Below are 8,990 nucleotides of genomic sequence, written 5' to 3' on the forward strand. Positions count from 1 at the left end.
AGAGGTCTGAAAAATGTGTGTCAGCTAACAATGTATATTGTTTCATAGATTAAATATATAGTGAATGGAGAGAGAGAGAGAAAGGTCGGAGGGAGTGATGGTGGCGGAGAAACAATGGGGGCTGTGCAGTGGGTGAGAGAGTGAGAAATAAATTGGACAGACAGACAGACAGGAAAATATATGGATAGATTGCTAGAAACTAGATAGACAGACAGACATACACTTAATATATATACATATATATATATATATATTCGCCTTGAATGGTCCCTTTGCAATACTGAATACTTGTGAATTGATTAATAATTTATTTTGCCCTCATTGTTGAAATTAATATATATATATATATATATATAGTATATTATATATATTATATATAATATATATACATATATATATATATATATATATATATATAGATAGATAGACAGACATACACTTATATATATATAGATATATATATATATATATATATATATAGATAGATAGAGAGAGAGAGGAGAGAGAGAGGAAGAGAGAGTAAGACAGACAGACATACAGATGGATGGATATATATATATATATATATATATATATATATAATGAATATATAGATAGATGATATAGATAGAAGATATATAGCTAGATGATAGATAATAGATATTAGATAGATAGATAGATATAGATATAGATAGATAGATAGATAGATAGATAGATATAGATAGATATATAGATATGATAGATATATATAGATTAGATAGATAGATATAGATAGATGATAGATAGATATGGAGATAGATAGATAGATAGATAGATAATAGATAGATATATAGATATAGATAGATAATAGATAGATATATAGATATGATAGATAGATAGATAGATAGATAGATAGATAGATAGATATAGATAGATATAGATAGATAGATAGATAGATAGATAGATAGATAGGGAGATAGATAGATAGAGAGATAGATAGATATATAATAGATATAGATATATAGATAGATATATAGATAGATAGAGATAGATAGATAGATAGATAGATAGATATAGATAGATTAGATAGATAGATAGATAGATAGATAGATAGATAGGGAGATAGATAGATAGATAGATAGATAGATAGATAGACAGATGGATAGATAGATAGATAGATAGATAGAGAATGAAGAAAGGGATAGATAGACAGAGGGACAGATAGATAGATAGATAGATAGATAGATAGATAGATAGATAGATAGATAGATAGATAGATAGATAGATAGATTGATGGCAGATAGATGTAGATAGGTATAGATAGACAGAAACACACACACACAAACATATATACACACAGATAGAGAAACTGAAATTTGAAGGAGGTCATGGGTGGGATGGATGAGAAAAAGCCATAAAAGAGTAATAGGATGATGGTGGTGGTGGAGGTGGAGGTGGTGGGGGATGCTGGGAGATATTGGGATGGGTGAGGCCCAGTGTTAGAGAAGTGGGTGGTGGCGGCGGTGGCGGTTGTAATAGCAACTGGTGTGTGGAGGGAGAGGGAGGCATGGATGGATGGATGGATGATAAAGAGGGTTGGAAACAGGGGAGGGGGTGAGGGAGGCGGTGGTGGTGTGAAAGAGAAAACAGTGTGTGGGTGGCTGATTGGTCTAGTGAGGGTGGCGGTGGTGATGGCGGTGGTGGTGGTGGTGGTTGTTGTAGTGGTGGTGGTAGTGGCGGTGGTGGTGACGGTGGTGGTGGTGGTGATGGCGGTGGTGGTGGTGGTTGTTGTAGTGGTGGTGGTAGTGGCGGTGGTGATGGCGGTGGTGGTGGTGGTGATGGCGGTGGTGGTGGTGGTTGTTGTAGTGGTTGGTGGTAGTGGTGGTGGTGACGGTGGTGGTAGTCATGATGGCAGTGGTGGTGGTGGTGGTGGTGGCGGCAGTGGGGGTGGGGTGAGAGTGGCGGAGGTGGTGGAGGTTGCCATGGATGTAGTGATGGCAGTAGAGGCGGGGGGGGTGATGGTGATGGCGTTGGTGACTGCTGGTTTGTTGTGGTGGAGGTGGTGGTGGTGGTGCCCCCCCCCCGCGACAGCATCGTTGCCATTGTCAGTGGTGTCTGCGGTGATGGTCATGGTGGTGATGGCAGTGATAGTCATGATGGTGATGCTGCTGCTGGAGGTGTTTGTCTCCAACGTTAATAGAGATTGATGGTTTCCATGGTTGAAGGTAGTGGAGAGATGGGGGTGGTGGCACTGGATGGGTGGGCGATAGGGGTGAGTGTCACTGCTGCTGCTGCTGCTGCCGGTGGTGGTGGTGGTGGTGGTGGTGGTGGCGGTGGTGGTGGTGGTGGTTTGTACAGCTGAAAATGCCACATGCCTTCTTTCTCATGTGAAGAAAACAAGGATGCAGAAGCAGCAGCAGCCAAAGCAGCAGCAGCAGTGGTGGTGGTGGTGGTGGTAGTGGTGGTGGTGGTGGTGGTGATGGCGGTGGTGGTGGTAGTGGTGGTGGTAGTGGTGGTGGTAGCGGTGGTGGTGGTGGTGGTGGTGGTAGCGGTGGTGGTGGTGGTGGTGGTAGCGGTGGTGGTGGTCATGATGGCGGTGGTTGTGGTGGTAGGGTGGGTTGGTGGTGGTGGTAGCGTGGTGGTGGTCATGATGGCGGGGTTGTGGTGGTAGTGTGGTGTAGTGGTGGTGGTGGTGGTGGTTGGTGGTAGCAGTGATGGTGGTGGTGATGGTGGTTGGGGTTATGATGGCGGGGTGGTGGTCGGTAGTGTGGTGGTAGTGGTGGTGGTGGTGGTGGTGGTGGCATATTGTGGTCATGATGGCGGGGTGTTGGTGTGGTGGTGGTAGTGGTGTAGCGGTGGTGGTGTGGGTGGCATGGGGGTCCTGAGTGGTGGTGGTGGTTGTGGTGGTAGTGGTGGTTGGTGGTAGTGTTGTAGCGGTGGTGTTTGGTGGTGGGGGGGTCATGATGGCGGTGGTTGTGGTGGTAGTGGTGGTGGTGGTTGTGGTGGTAGTGGTGGTGGTAGCGGTGGTGGTCATGATGGCGGTGGTGGTGGTGTTGATTTTTTCAATTCTTTTACATTCTCCAGTCATTTGGCTGCAGCCATGCTGGAGCACCACCTTGAAGAGGGGTGGGTGGAGTTGATCTTTTAGTCGAAAAAAATCGCCCCCCCCCCACCAAGTCTTATCCTTTGCAAGACCATTACGTATTCAGTCGGTATCTTTTACTAAGTTACAGGGACATAACCACACCAACATCGGTTCTTAAGCAATGTTGGGGGGACAAGCACAGATACACAAATACATACATATATATATGTATACACACACACACACATACATACATACATACATATATATATACATACATGGAAGCACTCCGTCGGTTACGACGACGAGGGTTCTGGTTGATCCGATCAACGGAACAGCCTGCTCCTGAAATTAACGTGTAAGTGGCTGAGCACTCCACAGACACGTGTACCCTTAACGTAGTTCTCGGGGATATTCAGCGTGACACAGAGAGTGACAAGGCCGGCCCTTTGAAATACAGGTACAACAGAAACAGGAAGTAAGAGTGAGAGGAAGTTGGGGGTGAAAGAGTACAGCAGGGATCACCACCATCCCCTGCCAGAGCCTCGTGGAGCTTTAGGTGTTTTCGCTCAATAAACACTCACAACGCCCGGTCTGGGAATCGAAACCGCGATCCTATGACCGCGAGTCCGCTGCCCTAACCACTGGGCCATTGCGCCTCCACATATACATACATACATACATACATATATATATACATATATACATACATATACATACATATATACATACATATACATACATACATACATACATATACATACATACATACATACACACACACAGACACACACACACACACACACACACACACACATACATAAATACATACATACATACACACACACATACATACATACATACATATATATATATATACATATACATACATACATACATACATATATATATACATATACATACATACATACATACATATATACATACATACATACACACATACATGCATACATGCACACACACACACACACAGAGGGTGCAACAAATAAATTGTCTAAATTGCGCAAAACTGAAAATAATAATAATGAAGGGTGTTGCAGTGTGGGGAGTAAGGTGACCTGATGTTAGGGGTTATGTGGTCACAGAAATCGCCTGACAGCCATGACTGGGTTCTCCTGCTTGTGTGGTATGGTGCAGAGACCTTTTGCCAGACATAGGGTCTTCTAGCAGCTACCCTCTTGAACCAGGGTAGCACTACCTCCTCCAGTCACTTGATGTAGGCCTCTGTTTTGATTCTGAGGCCATGCAGGAAGATGAATCGAGGCATGATGTTGCCATCACTAGCGATCACCCCAAACACCATGATGTGGACAGGGTGTTTGATTTGTATCCCTCTCGGTACATGTTCATGCTGGAGCTTTAATGAGCTTTGTACTGGAGCTTCTGGTGTGAATGCCAAGCAGTGGAGCATGTCATTTCCAAATTTCTGGAAGAGTGATTTGTGTCATGGTGCTGGTTTTCTCACAGACAGTGCCCAACTGACCCTACTCTACTGTGTAGTCAATAAAATCCCAAATAATGTGCATATGTGAAATTAAAAGTATAAAATGGCAACAATTCACCCATTGTACCCTCTCTTTTACTCTTTTACTTGTTTCAGTCATTTGACTGCGGCCATGCTGGAGCACCGCCTTTAGTCGAGCAAATCGACCCCGGGACTTATTCTTTGTAAGCCCAGTACTTATTCTATCGGTCTCTATTGCCGAACCACTAAGTGATGGGGACGTAAACACACCACCATCAGTTGTCAAGCAATGCTAGGGAAACAAACACACACACATACACACACACACACACACATATATATATATATATATATGTACATATATACGACAGGCTTCTTTTCAGTTTCCGTCTACCAAATCCACTCACAAGGCATTGGTCGGTCCGGGGCTATAGTAGAAGACACTTGCCCAAGATGCCACGCAGTGGGACTGAACCCAGAACCATGTGGTTGGTAAGCAAGCTACTTACCACACAGCCACTCCACATAATCATATCAAAGGGAAATAGAATTTAATTAAAATTAAAAACATTCAGCTTCTGGGGCATATGTGTTCCCCCCAGCTGTATGGGACGCCAGCCCATCGCAGCGTTACTCAAGAAACAGGAAGAGAGAATGAGAGAAAGTTGGGGCGAAAGAGTACAACAGGGGTCGCCATCACCCCTTGCCGGAGCCTCATGGAGCCTTTATGTGTTTTTGTTCAATAAACACACACAACGCCCAGTCTGGGAATTGAAACCGCGATCCTCCGACTGCGAGTCCGCGGCCCTAACCACTGGGCCATTGTGCCTCCATATATAGCAAAAGAGGAATTATTTTTTGTATTATTATTCTCCATTACACATGTTTCGTTTCCTAATAGGAGTTTCAGAGTTTTACATATCACATAGACATGTAAGGCAATTTCTGATTAAAAATTCATCAGAGAGAGAGAGTAAAGAAGCAATCATACATCATGTGTATGGGGGGGGGGTTTTGTGTGTGTGTGTGTGTTCAATTGTTGGAAGTGAACCTGGATTAAGTACGTCCTTGGGCCTGGATTACCTCATACAAATAAGCATTTTTAAGACTGCACTGACTTGTAACTCAAGATGGGTATTGAACAGTTTTGTCCCTGGGGGCACCGACAGAATGGGGAAGCGATTTATATAACCTTGGATTCTATTAGCAAAATACCACACACACAAACACAAATAACAAAAGCATTAGATATGTATTTACACACACACAGATGGTTTTTGGTAAGCAGTGTTGATTTTTACAATTCTATAAATAATAAGAATAATGTTTTATAAGCTTAGCGCTTCTAAGTGATAACCATACAATGACCAAAGAAAATAATCTAATAATCATCAGCATCATCATCATCATTTAATGACTGCTCTCCATGCTGGCATGGGTTGGACGGTTTGACTGAGGACTGGCGAACCAGATGGCTGCACCAGGCTCCAATCTTGATCTGGCAGAGTTTCTACAGCTGGATGCCTTTCCTAACGCCAACCACTCCCAGAGTGTAGTGGGTGCTTTTAAAGTGCCACCGGCACGAAGGCCAGTCGGGCGGTACTGGCAACGGCCACGCTCAAATGGTGTTTTTTACGTGACCTGAGACTATAGCAGAAGACACTTGCCCAAGGTGCCACGCAGAGGGACTGAACCCAGAACCATATGGTTGGGAAGTAAGCTTCTTACCACACAGCCATACCTGTTCAGCACACATATGGCATTTTGCATATTCATTTTTGTGTCTGTTTTTCCATCCTAGCAGGGCTACATGAATGCATATATACATACATATACACAAACACACACACACACACACATATATATATATATACATACATATATGCAAACACACACACATATATATATATATACATACATATATGCAAACACACACACACACACACACACACATATATATATATATATATATATATACACATACATACATATATGCAAACACACACACACCACACACACACACACACACACACATATATATATATATATATATATATATATGTAAAAAAATACAAACTGGGACAAGAACGCAAAACATTTAGAAGACGACACAAAAAACACGGACGGGACATTCGAAGCCTTCAATCTTCCGTCAAGAACCGGATCATCCTCGCACAGCCGAAATTGTGAGAATGATCCGGTTCTTGACTGAAGATTGAAGGCTTCGAATGTCCCGTCCGTGTTTTTTGTGTCGTCTTCTAAATGTTTTGCATTCTTGTCCCAGTTTCTATTTTCTTATATATATATAGCAGCGTATGTACCCTCTGTTATATGTAAGTATATATATATAGGCGCCGGAGTGGATGTGTGGTAAGTAGCTTACTTACCAACCACATGGTTCCGGGTTCAGTCCCACTGCGTGGCATCTTGGCCAAGTGTCTTCTGCTATAGCCTCGGGCCGACCAAAGCCTTGTGAGTGGATGTTGTAGACGGAAACTGAAAGAAGCCTGTCGGATTTATGTATATATGTATATATATATATATATATATATATATATATATAGATGTGTGTGTGTGTGTGTTTGTGTGTCTGTGTTTGTCCCCCTAGCATTGCTTGACAACCGATGCTGGTGTGTTTACGTCCCCGTCACTTAGCGGTTCGGCAAAAAGAGACCGATAGAATAAGTACTGGGCTTACAAAGAATAAGTCCCGGGGTCGAGTTGCTTGATTAAAGGTGGTGCTCCAGCATGGCTGCAGTCAAATGACTGAAACAAGTAAAAGAGATAAAAGAGAAAGATATATATATATATAAATGTACACAAACAGATGTGTGCATGAATCAAATTCTATAAACACACACACAAGCCTGCATGCACAAAAAAACATCCCCAGAGAGGGAGAAGGAGAAAAGGGGGGGGGGCAGAGACAGACAAATCAGGTGATCTGTGACAAGTGCTGCCATCTGTCGGCACAGGAACAGAGCAACAAAGAGAGAGGAGCTGCACGACCGGGCCGAGTACAGATTCAAGTTTGCTACCTGAATAGAAGTATCACCTGGGATGGGACGCTGGGGGGGGGGATGGCTTGCAGCGGGGTTTGTGTGTGAGTGTGTGCGGGGAGGGGTAGTTAGTTAATAATAATACTGAACATAGTTTGTGGGGTGTGTGTCTGCAAAGGCCCACCCCACTCACCATTCCCATTTTTCTTCCATAGCATCTGTGGTGCATGTGTGTGTGTGTATATATATATAATATATATAATATATATATTATATGTTTATGTAAATGTATATATATATATGTGTGTGTATATATATATAAATGTATATATATATATTATATATTTATATATGTGTGTGTGTATCTATATACATGTGTGTATCTATCTATATATGTAAGTACATATCTATATATACATTATATATATATATATTATATATATATGCATCCATGTATGCATGTGTGTGTGTGTGTATATATATATGTGTGTGTATGTGTGTGCGTGTATATATCTATCTACATATATGTATGTATCTATATATTATATATATGTATGTATATGTATATATATATGTATATATACATATATATATATATTAGTATATATATATATATATATATTATATGTATGTATATATGTATGTATGCATGTATGTATATATATATATATAGCATATCTATCTAGCTATCAATCTATCCATATTTATGTGTGTGTATGCATATCTATCTATATATATATATATCATCATCATCATCACGGACGTTAAACGATGATGATGATGATATATATATATTATATATATACACACACATATCTATATACGTATCTCTCTCTTTATATATATATATATTATATATAATATATATATGTTTGTATGTATTTATCTATACATAGATATGTGTATGTAGTTACATATATAAACAGATACACACCATCCATTATGGCTGATGAAAAATACCTCAAATAGCATTGTGTATTGTGTGTGTGTTATATATATATATATATATATATATATATATATATTATATACACACACACACATACATATATATATATATACACATATATATGATGCATGCAACGCCTATACCTCCACCCATACACACATGTAGTCAGCTGTGCATTTCTCCCTGCATTAATATATTTAACACTAACCGAATCTGTTTAATCATTTGTTTATTCAGGGGTCTGCAGCCCCTGAACGAATTATTCTCTAGACACTTCTCTCGCTCTTCTCTCCTTCAGGCAAGGAACCAGTCAAGTTGGTAGAGCATCGAATAAAATACGTTGTGATACTTCTTATGGCCTTTAGTGTCGTGAATTCAAATCCGACCAAGAACAAATTTGCCGTTCATCCTACAGATGGTCGATGAAAAGTTCCCACCCTGGGGCAGTGGAACTATAAAATCGAGGGACCAGATGCCTTGTAGTATTTGTTTCCATTTCCTTGTCTCCCAGTT

This window comes from Octopus sinensis, linkage group LG27 (assembly GCF_006345805.1).
Source record: "Octopus sinensis linkage group LG27, ASM634580v1, whole genome shotgun sequence".
In the NCBI taxonomy this organism is placed as follows: Eukaryota; Metazoa; Mollusca; class Cephalopoda; order Octopoda; family Octopodidae; genus Octopus; species Octopus sinensis.